At 41.3% G+C, this 12,247-nt stretch overlaps 1 long non-coding RNA gene and 1 pseudogene across 1 annotated transcript; both read left to right on the top strand.

The window, feature by feature from the left end:
* The first annotated feature begins 987 nt into the window (after nucleotides 1-987).
* On the top strand, nucleotides 988-3,271 carry LOC101713901 (dnaJ homolog subfamily C member 14 pseudogene; annotated as a pseudogene).
* Nucleotides 3,272-7,447: 4,176 nt separating this feature from the next.
* Nucleotides 7,448-9,785, top strand: LOC147828805 (uncharacterized). Its single transcript, XR_015450055.1, has 3 exons — nucleotides 7,448-7,787; nucleotides 8,868-8,986; nucleotides 9,350-9,785. It is a non-coding gene; the product is annotated as an uncharacterized LOC147828805 (long non-coding RNA).
* The last annotated feature ends 2,462 nt before the right edge of the window (nucleotides 9,786-12,247 follow it).

The raw sequence follows: 12,247 nt of genomic DNA, 5'->3' as shown, positions 1-12,247 counted from the left end.
CCTAGACAGGGAATATCTGGGTCAAATGGAATTTCTATTTTTAGTTTTTTGAAGAATCTCCATACTGATTTCCATAGTGGTTGTATCAGTTTACAGTCCCACCAACAATGGAGAAGGATTCCTTTCTCCCCTGTGGGGACTCTTTATGGGCCAGAGTCATGGGAAGGATATTTAACTGATGAGAATCCCTTCTTGTTTGGAGTTTGAGCCCAAAGTGTCACAACCCTCTGCCACCTTGTGTAACATCAGGAAGAGGTTTTTGGCAATCATGGTTAACACTAGTTCAGAAGTATTACATTTAATCATTTCATATGAATAGTGTGTAGGTTACATAAGTGCTGATAACTAGAGATAAAAATGATTTATAGGACAGTGCCTTGTGCTAAAAATGTAAGTTGCTGATGATTTTAGAAAGTTAGAAATGAAACTAACTTTCCAGTCAGATATCTGCAGGGGGAGGCAAAAGGTATTTAATCATTTATCCTCCCAAAATACTCCCTTGGAAGAAAATAATAATTTCATTTCAAATCACCAATGGAAGACTTTCCCATGTGTTGGATGACTCATGTATTGAAGTAGATGGTCCCTTATCTCTAAATCCTGTGATTAAAAAAATAATAAGCACCTTTTTATTTCTGCCCATTTTCTTACTATGAAAATTTCAAAGATCTGTGAAACAAAAGTTGTCTAGACAAACTATTCTATGCCTTTCTTTTGCTGGGAGATGAGTCATTACATTTCTCTGTATTTTTTTCACAATTTATTTGGAGAATTGCTGAAATGGCTCTTGAGCTAAGTGAACATTTAAATTCATTCTGGTTTTTTATACTAAGCCTTCGGTGAACAAAGAAAGAAAGTAAAGAATGACAATACTGGCTGGGCGATCTGCTCTCGTGGCTCCCCCCTGGCCACAAGGCCCAGCTGCTGGAGCGGGGAGGAGTTACCGCCGCTCTTCGCACCAGAACTTACCATGAAGCCTTTGACCTAAAGCTCTCAGGAATCCCCGAGGTCATGGCCCAGAAGCACCCGGGAGAAAGAGGGTTGTGTGAAGTCCACCACAGCGGTGGGGCCTCCCTTTGGACTTTAGGACCCTCCGCCGATCCTGAAATATTTTCTTTCTCAGGACTCAGGGACTCAGCAGGGATGGCTCCTAAGGGTACCCGCTGCTTCACAGAACACTCTGGTCCTAAGTAGACACAGCCCCCAAATCCCACCCACTGGTCGGATCCAAGCCATGGCTCCCCAAGGGGTCCAGGACCACCTAGGGAAGGAGAGGACCCTGATCAGAGTGAGGCATCTTCAGAAGACTCAGGAGTGGACCAGGAACTCTCAAAGAGTGAGGCTGGGTACCATGAGGATGGGAACCCCTTTTCTTTCCATTCCATCTGCTTGTAGCTGCCAGGGAACCCCGGGAATCCCACAAGGGCCTTACTCTGAGGGAGCAGATGGCTCTTCTAGCAACTTTCGCCACCATCGTACTTCTCCAACCTTGGGGGAAGATGAAGAATTGGAAGAGGAATATGACGACGAGGAACCTTAAATTTCCAAGTGAATTTTCATGGATGTCCAGCGGAAAGAAACCACCGTCCCAGATACAGCGGCACCACTCTCTGACCAAGGAGGATAATCGGGAGAATGGACGCCGAGATCCCAGGGTCCCTGGTCAACATCTGCTGCACCAGAAACGAAGTCAGACAGATAAGCGCAGAGGCCTGGGGTTGTGGGGAGCAGAAGAGCTATGTCAGCTTGGACAGTCAGGCTTCTGGTGGTTGATTGAACTGCTGCTGTTGGTGGGAGAGTACGTGGAAACTTGTGGCCATCTCATCTGTGCATGTAGGCAGCTCAAAGGCAGTGATTGGAACTTTGTCGAGTTTGGGCGGGAGCCTGGGCAGGACGGCTGGGGGGCTAGGCCCAGGTAGCGTTCCAATTTCTAAACCAGGGGTTTTACTATGGGGCAGAGCTGTTCACCCGTTTTCTTAGGCTTTGCTGCTTTGCTGCTCCTGGGTCTGGCCCTCCTTTTGGGCTGTCTCCAGTTGGGCTGGCAGTTTCTGGTGGGCCTGGGTGATGGGTTAGGCTGGAGGGATAAAGCCATCAGGCTGTTTTCTTGGCTGGATTGTCCACCTTGCAGCGTTGCTTCACTCTGCAGAGAGATAGTAGGCCATGGCAGCAGCTGGTAAGAACAGTTCAGCAGGGTTGGCTGGAGTTGCCCTGGTTTAAGCAGAGGACTAATAGCCAAGGGAATGCACCTGTAGCTAGTGGGAGGTACTGCCAGCCTGAAGAGGAAGTGGCTTGACTCTTGACCATGGCTGGGGTTCCTGAGGATGAGCTAAACCCTTTCCATGTGCTGGGGGTTGAAGCCACAGGATCAGATACTGAACTAAAGAAGGCCTATAGGCAGCCGGCAGTGATGGTTCATCCTGATAAAAATCATCATCCCTGGGCTGAGGAGGCCTTCAAGGTTTTAAGGGCAGCTTGGGACATTGTCAGCAACCCTGAAAGGCAGAAAGAATATGAGATGAGACAAATGGCAGCGAATGAGCTGAGCTGGTCAGTGAATGAGTTGCTGTCCAAGCTGCACGATGACCTCAAGGAAGCAATGAACACTATGATGTATAGTCGATGCCAAGGAAAGCATAGGAGGTTTGAAATGGACCAGGGACCCAGGAGTGCCAGATACTGTGCTGAGTATAATAGGCTGCATCCTGCTGAGCAAGGAGACTTTTGGGCAGAGTCAAGCATGTTGGGGCTCAAGATCACCTACTTTGCACTGATGGATGTAAAGGTCTATGACATTGCAGAGTGGGCTGGATGTCAACGTGTGGGAGTCTCTCCAGATACCCACAGAGTTCCCTATCACACCTCATTTGGCTCTCGGATCCCAGGCACCAGTGGTCGGCAGAGAGCCCCCTCAGATGTCTCCTGCTGACCTTCAGGATTTCTGGAGCCGAATCTTTCAAGTACCCCCAGGCCAGATGTCCAAGGGGAGCTTATTTGGGGCTCCTCGGCCTGGCTCTGGGGTCACTGCAGCCTTCAAGTCCAACAGCACAGTACCCAAGGGAGAAGCCAAACTGGAGAGGCAGAAGAAAGTGAGGTGGCCCTTCCAACGCTGACTCCCCTTCTCTGCTCTCCTCAAATCGATGTCAGGGAGTCAGAAGGGCTGTGTACAGCACAGAATGGAGTTTGATTTGTTTATTTTTAAAGATTTCAAACAGGGAAAATTTTAAGCTTAAATTGTTCACTAGTACTTTAGGAAGCCCCTAAACCACTGTCCCTCTTCTCCAGCACCCAGGATCTGAATCTTGTCTTCGGACAATACCAAAGAAATAGGGATGGCTTGAGCAAAGAACACAGGGCCTGGACCTGGGCTGGACAATATATGCCTTTGAGGGGTGGGAGTATTTCTCTGGGGTTGGTATGCCGTTGTCTTGTCATTTGCCTGTAGAGCACATGGTCCTTCACCCTTTTAAACCGAGTTTATCTTATATCTGGGTCCATTTTAGCGGGGAGTCTCCATGACCCTGATAAGCTAGTTAAAAGACAGAACAAGGGAGCATGTAGCCCTAATTTTGGAGATGCACAGAGTTCTGAAAGTGGAAACTGAATTTTTCCTGATTTTCTTTTCACCTTATGGGTAAATCACCCAACTGCAGGCTTGTTGTTGCAAGAATGGCCAAAATTAATAATTTTTAAAAAGCAGACTCATGCCCTCTGCCCTTGGGTAAGGGAGAATGACAAGGGAGTTCTCACAAGCCCCCGTTATCCAAGGATTTGTATTTTTTTAAGTTTGTTCATATTTGTATGTACATATCTATTTAAAGCCAGGGGATCATCTTTCTATAAATATGCCACTGTCAAAAAGGGAATGACAATACTGAAAATAAAGAGGAAAGCACTGCATAGTAATATTTCAGAACATGCTGAGGTGAAGTCAAATTTGAATTAAGAAAACGTAATTCAAAGACACTAAAACTTTTTCACCACAAGGCGGCAGTAGCTACTACAGGACAGGAAACTCACCTTCCTTTAAAATCTTTCTCCCCTACTTCAAATTCAGAACTTTTCTAATTCTTTATGTGATTTTTTTTCTAACAACACCCATGCATTGTTAGTCTTTGATTTTTGAAAGTGAATCTTCGTTTCTTTCTGAAATAATTGGACCCCAAAAGTAAAAAATAGTTTGCTGAAAGGTACAGAAATGGGAAAACACTTTCACTCCATATCATGCATGAAAAGCTCTCAGTGTCTGAGTTCTCAGAAGAAAATGATAAATATGTGTGTTTTTATTTGGTCTGTGAGTCAGTTCTTTTAAAAGCAGCAATTGTGGACTCCATAGCTCAGGACAGATGGGACCACATTTTGACCTATAATTTCTTAAGGAATATTTAATATTCTGGCTGCATTTTGAATTTCTTCACAACATGAATATAGACTTAAGGTATGTTGATACTCTTTATTCAGCAAAAGTGCAAGAACCATACCCAAGGCAATTGACGTCTGAAAGTTATATTTAGTGGGCGATTCCAAAGTGTTGTTTTTTTGTTTTTTGTTTTTTTTTGGTGCCAGGCATGAAACTTGGGACCTGGTGCTTGTGAGGCAGGCGGTGGAAACACTGAGCTAAATCCCCGGCCCCTAGTGTTAAAAATTGTCTTATTCACTTTCCACACTTGAGTGAATTCCTTATCATATGAGTGGCAATCTTCTGGGCGATAAACAGCTTTGGTAAATGTTAGAAGTAGTGGGTGTCCCAGCTATTCCCAAGTATCAAATTCTGCATGTTTGCTGTTTCCACTAGGAGTAATCCAGCAGTTTAGATTCAGAGATCTTCTTTTTTAAAGTATAATGAAATATATTTTTATCTATCAAGGATAAAAAACCAGATACAATCCTTATCTTTTAAGTAAAAGACCTCCTGATTTTGATTTTAAACACAAGTACAAAAAGCAGGGAGTGGCAGAATGAAACATTTTTGCAGCACAGGTTCTGGATCCCAGGGTGTGGTGAGGCCCCACTTGGGTGTTCTCTGCTGAGTTACTCTGGGAATGTCTCCTGGCCTTACTGGGCCTGCTTTCTCAGCTGCAGGATGGGGAATATCACAACCCCTACCTCACAGACACGTGTGAGGATTCAATAACTGAGTGCTGTAATATGCTTAGAACTCTGCCTGACACTCTGTAAGCGGCAGCTGTCATCACTGTCTGGCTGTTCATTGCCTCATAGGAGCCCCACTTTATCACCTGACTTTTACAGAGGGGGAAACAAAGACTTTACAAAAGCTTGCATAGCTAGTAAGTAGTGATTATGCTGTATGGATTGCGTACAAACGCATCATGGAGTGCAAACTGGTAATGTCTTTATTTTTTTCATGGTACTGAGGGTCGAATCCAGAAATGATCTACTACTAAGCTACATCCCCAGCCCTTTTCATTTTTTACTTTGAGACAGAGCCTTGATTAATTACCCTCTTGTTTCAGCCTTGTAATCCTCCTGTTTCAGCCTAGCCTTGCTGCTGGGATTACAGGTGTGTGCTACCACACCTAGCTGATAAAATCTTTAATAGTAACTGACACTATAAATGGGCACTCAATCTGTGGCAGTAATGGCTGTATGTAAAATAACCCCTGAGGTAGGTATAGTTGTTATTCTCATTTTGTGAACAAGGAAACTAAAACACAGAGTCATTAAGTACTAGATCATGTACACAGAGTGATCAAAAATATGGTGAATGTTTAAAATTTTAAAAATTTATTACAGTCAAAGAAACATTGCCATTAATCTGCTCAAAATACTCCTTCTTGTTTTAAAGACACTTATTCCACTGTTCTTGACACTTTATTAAGCAGTTTTGGAAGTCTACTTTTGTGTCTTTAGGAGGTGTGATCAGAAATACAATGAATGCTGCTGCCAAGTGATATTCAGTGGAAAGATTGGCTCATAAAAACATCACAGTGTGTCCTCTTCTCCCTTATTCACTGAATCTGGCTCCAAAACAACCACAAAAAATGTCTTGGTTACTTTTCTTGTTGCTGAGACAAAATACCCCACTCCCAAAGTTAATGGAGGAATGGTTTATTATACAGTTTGTAGAAGTTTCAGTCCATAATTGGCTGGCTCCAAGGCAGGTGGCAAGGCAGAAGGGCATTGCAGAGGAGAAACAGTTCATGGTGGGCAGAAGGCAGCAAAGCAATGAAGTAGCAAGCAGTGAGTGATGACTGACAAGCAATGGCCCTCTTTCTGTCCCTTATATCCTATCCAGTTTACCTACACTTAGGGTGGGTAGCACTCACAACCAGGGTGGGGCAGCCTGAATCCTAGCATCACACACCCTAGATCCAGCCACCTCCCAAAAGCCCCACCTATGACTGCATGGGGCTTTGAAAGGACATCTAGACACAAGCTATAACAAAAGGTAAACATTTTGAATTGATTCAGGACAGGAGGCAGCCACAACAGCACAATTAAAGACACTTACAAAAGAGGACTTCCAGAACTGCTTCAGAAAGGGGCAATAACAATGGGATAAGTGTGTTTGAAGTGAGGGGGAATATTTTTGGAGGGAATTAATGGTGATGTGTTTTACTGTAATTTAAAAAAATTTAATGTGGGCTGGGGGTTTAGCTCAGTGGCACCACGCCTACCTTGCAGGTGCAGACTTGAGTTCAATCCCCAGTACTGGAAAAAAAAATTTTTTAAAAAGATTTAAACACACACCTTATTTTTTATTTATTTTATTTTATTTTTTGGTACCAGGGATCAAACTCAAGACCTTGCACTGGCAAGGCAGGCACAGTGCCACTGAGCTAAATCTCCAGCCCTACACCTTATTTTTTGATCATTTCTTGTGGCTACTTACTGCAGACTTGAGCTGTAGGCCTAGGTGTTTGCTTCAGAATCCATGCCCTTTTCCTGCTCTTTTCCCTGAGAGTGACCAAAATTCCCAGGGCACTTGCATGTGGTTCTCACTGGCATTTGGCTGTCACTAGCTACTGCCTGGAAAGCTATTTCCTTTGGTCTTTGGCTGCCAGCATTTCCCTCACTCTCACTCCTACCCTTTGTGGGCTGTTTCTCTCCAGGATGCTCCAGGAGAGCCCTGTCATGACCTCCTGCTGACCAGGTCCCATGTTGTGCTTTCACTGGCCCCTGATCTTCAAATATTCACTTGGTCTAGCAAATGACCATGGCTGTGGTCTGTTCACTGACAATCCAAGCTCAATGTGCTGATTTGTAATTTTCAGGTACCTTCTGTACCCTTCACCAAGAGTTCTGAAACTTTTTTCTCTCCAGCTTTCTGACCACACCCAAGTACACCTGAGTGGGGGCTGGAGAAGTTCTTTGATGGCTGCTCTGCACTATCTATTTTACTGTAGCCACTTGTGGGTGGAATAGAACTCCAGCCAGGAAGTCAAGCTTCCTTTGGCTGAGGGTTTTCATGCTTATCTGGAATCTCTACTACTTATCTCCCCTCACCAAACATTCTGATGTTAGATTGAGGCATAAGCCTCACACTCATGTCCCAATTCTCTTTTACTACTACTCATCTCCTCCTTTTCTTCTCATGCACCAGATTTCCTCATTTTTTTTTTCAGATTTCCTCATTTTCAATGGAAATGAAGTCTGTTTCCAGCACATCATTGTCACCATCACCATCACCATCACCATCACTGAAGATCATAGCATGTTCTCAAGCTCTGGTACTTTCTTAGGCCTGGGTTGCAAGAAGAATGTTGATACCTGGGAGAAAAATCTAACAAATAGTTCACTTGCAAGATTGGAGAGCTCATTGCAAATAGGTAATTGCTGCTTCCCAATAATACAATGGGAAAAAAGCAGTAGATGATAATGATCAGGTGAATATGGGCCAGATTTTGAAGAGCCAAGTCAGGTGAAGAAGTTTACCTTTTATGCTGAAGGCAGTGAGGACTCACTCCATGGTGGATTTAAGCAGGGAGTGTGTTGTCCCAGTGGAAAAGGCTAAAGAGAACTATGGCTGGATGGTCAGCAAGCAGGGCAGCTGGGAGTTACCTGTGGTCACTGAGGCATGAAGAATGATATTCAGAGGAGGTGAGCAGAAGAGAGAGGACAGGTTGTGGGATGGGAGGAGAGAGGTTGCTCTGCTTGGAGTCACCTCACTTTGGCTGGAAAACTCTGTCTAGGTCCCAGCCTCTCTCTCTCTCTTTATCTTGGTCTCTCTTTCTCTGCCTCTCTGTCTCTTTTTCTCTCAGCCTCTCTCTCTCTCTCTCTCTGAGAGATACTTCCTAGTGAAGCTTACTCTGTCTGGCCCTGGCTTGTTTCCATGGCTACCAGTACACACTTGATATTATAAGTTTTTCACTGTGTCTGTCTTTCCCACAGACTGTGCCATCTCTATTAAGAGCAGTTATTTTCAGCCAAAGTTTTTGTATTCCCAGTGCTTATTACATTGCTTGGTACATAAAAGGCTGTCAAATATATACATTTTTTTTCCGGTACTGGAGATCAATCTCAGAACCTTGTGGTTGAGAGGCAGGAATGGCACCACTAAGCTAAATCCTCAGCCCTAAATATTTGTTGAATAAATGAATGAAAAAATGAGGGTTATAAGTGTGAATTCATAGGTCTGAATCTTTCCTTGTGAAAGATTATGGCGAAACCTTTCCATAAAAGTTCTTTGAGTGGAATATTATGTATTGCATATTTTATCTTATATGAAAAACCTAAAAATAACCTAAATAAATAAAGAAGAGATGGCAGAAAAGTAAGAGATAGACTTTTTGAGATGGGGAAGAGGGAGGAAAGAGAGAGGGGAAAAATGGGATAAAAAATGATCAAGATATGTTAAATGCATGTACCAATTTCCCAAAATGAACTACATCATTCTGTATTATTAACAGGCACCAATTAAAAAAATCCTGAGTGGATGTAAGTGGAAAAATAGATTCTACACTGCAGAAAAGAGACATTGCCCCAGAACTGACACAATAAGAATGTCGAATTATGGAACTTGAATATGGTATGGATAACTTTGCTTCTTGTTTGTTTGTTTGTTTGTTTTTGAGACATGGTCTTGCTCTGCTGTAGCCCAGGCTGGCCTTGAATTCACAGTGATCCTCCTGCCTCAGCCTTTTAAGTGCTGGAATTATAGGCATGTGCTGCCATGCCTGGCTCAATTTGGCTTCTTTTTTTTTTGATCAAACTCGGGACCTTGCACTTGTGAGTCAGGAGGTGGAACCACGGAGCTAAATTGAGGGCCAGGGGGCCCTCAACTTGGCTTCTTGAACAGAAAAATTTGTTACTGGGTTTTAATGTGTTGGGGAGGTTAAAAAACAAAACAAAACAAAAACCAAACAACCTTTCATTTTTTGCTCTAACTCAGTGGGCAGAAATTCCAGTGTGTCACCATGCAATGCAAGGGAAGAAACAGAGAGCCATGTACACCCACCTGCATCTCAGGTAAATACTCCCAGCACTGTCTGTTTTCTGTCAGGGAGAACTAATTGGAGCTATTAAAGTCTCCAGTCTTGCTTGTCCTGAAAACCAGTGCAATTTTTTGTGGTCCAGCCAGGACATCTACTTGCTATTTGCTACATATTTGTGATTTTTTGCTGGACTAATTGATGTATTTCATTTCATTGCTTTAGCCAGACTTCCAAACGTTTTAATCACTTATTTAAAAAAAAATTTATATCTGAATTCCCAATACTCTGTGAATACTTTCTATCTCTGTTTCTTGACTGACTGTATTTGGCAGAAATTTGTCTATTTTATTGATTCAGAGAACCATCTTTTGGGGTTAATTATCAATTTAAGAATTTTCCTGCTTTTATCTTCATTATTTTCTTCTTTTATTAATTTTTTCCTGTGGGTACCCTTAGTTTGCTTGATTCCTTTTTAAAAAGAAGTGCTCAGTTCATTTATTTTGATTTTTTAAATTTAATGTTTAAAGTGTTTATGAATATTTTCCTCTGAGTGTCTCTCTGATATCATATTTATAAGCTGTGTTTTCAGATCATTTCTAAATTAACCATAATGATAGCTTTGCGGATTTTTTTGTTTATTTAGAAGGTTTTTGGGCCGGGGATTTAGCTCAGTGGTTCCGGTGCCTGCCTCGCAAGCACAAGGTCATGAGTTCGATCCCCAGCACCAAAAAAAAAAAAAAAAAAAGAACGTTTTTAGGAAGTATTTTCTGGTTCATAAGATACATAATTAGAATACCATTAGATAAGTAGCATTAGATTATCATTAGACTGCTCATAAATGTGTTTCTTAAAACATTGCCCTTATTTATTTATTTATTCATTTATTTTTTGACTACTTGGTTTGCCTAAATGGAGAGTGACAGAGTTTTCTGCTACTGCTGAGTTACTGATAATAGGCTGTGGTGTTTCTAAACAATTTCTTCCTGTATGTGTTTCAATACAGTTCTGGTTAGCATATAAAGCTACAATTATGACTGTGATACAAAGGAACATGCCCCTTATTAATACAATATAAAGTGATCCTATTTGCCATATGTAATGTTTTTGGTCTTAGATTCTTCTTAATGCCATAGTGGTATTTTCATTGTTGCTTCTTTTTTGCCTTTGTCTTTCATACATATTTCCTTTCTTGTACTTTTCTGTCACTTTATATTGGACAGGTCTCTTAAAAACAGCAGCTTTGTACTCAATCTGCAACCTTTTGACTTTAATGCATTTAGTCTTATTTGTCATCTTGTTTTATGTTTTGTTTTCATATTTCTTTGCATTTCCATTGTTTTGAAATATGGATCTTATTTCCTTTGCTTTTATCTTCCTTTGAACACACACTGACACACACACATGGACACATTAAATTCTTCTACTAGTACTTAGTTTTCAGTTTTTCAAAAGGATTTCCCTAAGTGTCAAGGACTAAAGCCCTATTTTTGATTACCATGTTTGAGCAAATTGGTTTACTCTCCATATTCTTTGCTCATTGTTCTCCACTCACTCAATTTTTGTTAATATATTTTGGGTTTAAAAGTCTAAATTATCATAATAAAATATTTAAAAGTTACATCCATCAAGAATGTATTGATATTGCTTTAGTTTTCTTTTAAAAATATTCCTACTACATTTAAGAAGTCTACCTTTGTTTCATTTAGTTTTGGACAATACTCTAGAACAAAATTCCTATGCCATTGCTTCTTTATTTTCACCTCCTTTTTGGTGTCTTCTCTTGTTCAATTGAAGTTTGTCATAAAGTTAAAAAAATTACACATAAGTGTCCTTATTTTCTGAAATAACTGAGTTTGCTTTACTGGTTTCACAAGTATGAGACCGCTTGGCTGCTGTTATGATCTTCATGTTTGTGTCCCTCTGGAATTTATGTTGAAATCCTTACCTAGAAGGTGTTGACATGGGAGATAGAGCCCTTGGGGTGGTGACTGGAAGTGACGCTGTCATAGCCCAAGAGAGGCTCCTTTTCTCCTTTTGCCATGTAAAGTTAGAGTGAGAAGACTGAGTGTGAGAAAGTAGCCTTCATCAGACACCAAATCTATTGGTATCTTGATGTGGGACTTGTCCTCCAGAGTTGTGAGAAATACATTCCTGTTTATAAGCTACCGAGTCGATGGTAGCTCTGCAACAGCAGCCCAAATGGACTGAGACAGGGGCATATATAATCTTGGATAAAATTATGAATTGATCCTGAAATTAAAAAATTTTTTTTTCACTCTTCTTTGAGCTTCAGTGCTGCAGTGCATTCCACTTTAATCCAGAGCAGGAGCAATTAGAAGCAATGTGGTTCAGTGGCTCCAAGGATTGACTTCAGTAGCTCACTGACAGGGGCTCCTGGCTTCCATCTTCAATTTACCCACTTACTCCTCATAAGGCCATGGGAAATTCAGACCTTCATTTCCTGACTAGTTTAGGAAATGTAATGATGGCATTTAACCTCATAGGTTACCTCAGGTATTCATTGAGTTATTTTATATAAAGATCCTTATTCTTGTACCCATTTTAAACTTCTGTTTCATTTTGGAATTTTTTTCTGGGAACATTTGTTATTTAAATTTCAGTATCTGTTTGTTTTCCTTCATAGTCATCATCTTACCTCTCATAGTTCTTATCCTTTATATTCTATAAGAGGGTATAAGTTTATACTCATTTATTTTTTATCAAACTTGTCTTTCAACCTAGATTTTAATTCTGTTAATATGCTTATAATACTGTAAAAAAATAAGATCACACATATGAAGAAAATTATATAAGTCCTAAATGTATAGCCAGGGACCTTAGAAGGGAATAAACTG

Source organism: Heterocephalus glaber, unplaced genomic scaffold (genome assembly GCF_053883595.1).
Source record: "Heterocephalus glaber isolate CG9 unplaced genomic scaffold, H.glaber_assembly_v1.0 deba00000901, whole genome shotgun sequence".
In the NCBI taxonomy this organism is placed as follows: Eukaryota; Metazoa; Chordata; class Mammalia; order Rodentia; family Bathyergidae; genus Heterocephalus; species Heterocephalus glaber.
This window is presented reverse-complemented; position numbering and strand designations above follow the sequence as displayed.